The sequence below is a fragment of the Penaeus monodon genome, chromosome 23, assembly GCF_015228065.2.
Source record: "Penaeus monodon isolate SGIC_2016 chromosome 23, NSTDA_Pmon_1, whole genome shotgun sequence".
NCBI lineage: Eukaryota > Metazoa > Arthropoda > Malacostraca > Decapoda > Penaeidae > Penaeus > Penaeus monodon.
The window spans coordinates 37,689,864-37,690,955 of record NC_051408.1 but is presented as its reverse complement, the minus strand read 5'-3'; positions in this window follow the sequence as shown (position 1 = coordinate 37,690,955).

The following is a 1,092-nucleotide window of genomic DNA, read 5'->3' as shown; positions in this document are numbered from 1 at the left end:
ATACATTCCACTTGCAAAATCAACAGATTCGTGCGTCTGTTCACGTTATTCCTGAAACGCCCGGCATGATCCGAGGTAAAACTACCCATACGGCTATCAAGTCTTCTATCACATCTTTTGTTTCCGATAACATGTTCGATTATTCATAAACGCTGATTACGTAAAGCCTAGATTCGCTAACAAATCTCCATTATTCATAATTCGCTAAGAAATCTGACCACTGAAGGATGTTTATATGGCTGAGAGCCAAAACGGAGACGAAAAAGAACTGCTCAACAAGATTATCTAACTTGCATGTGGTTCTACATCAGATTAATTTCTCAGCCACATTTTAAATGTTTTTTTCTCTTGACAGTGACTTATCAATCTCTTTGTGCATCAAAGTTCCCATCTCACATGCCTATCACTGTAATATTTTCTTCGTTATTTCCTCAAGTGTATTTATTTTTGTGTGCCAGTCTTGTAACTTACTTTTTCACAAAGACTATGGCATTTTGTTAAACTCTGTTAATGTAAATAACGAGTTGGCAAACACAAACTTATGCGCGTATAAAAGAGGGAGATTCTCTTTATCTTTCTTTTTTTATAAGAATTTATGCGTTTGCTTCCTGGCAATGGCTTTAAACGTTTAGTTAGCGTGACGTTACCATATTACTCAATGTTTTTTGTCTTCCAGAAATATCATATATTGATGAACTGATGAAGATAATTCTTCAGAAAAAAGAATCACAAAGCAATGAAATATTGTTTTAACATACCACTCCTTGATTTACGAGTGTATAACATTTTCGTGTAGAATTTTCGAAAACTCACACAAAATAATCTAGATGCTTTTACAATAATGACGCTAAAAGCATAAAAAGTACAATTGTGTGAATGTTTGATATTGATCATTACGATAGTAATCACAAGTAGTGTTAAATGTAACAGATAACAGCACATAAAAGTAAAACCATTTTCATAAACTTTTCCGTTCTAGCGCCACAACTCTTGTTAAATGTTAAATCTAAAAGAATAGTTCAAATTTAGCATTACAAATGGTATTCGGTTGGCGACCGAAGTGAGCACAATCAGTTTCGCTATTCTGGGAGA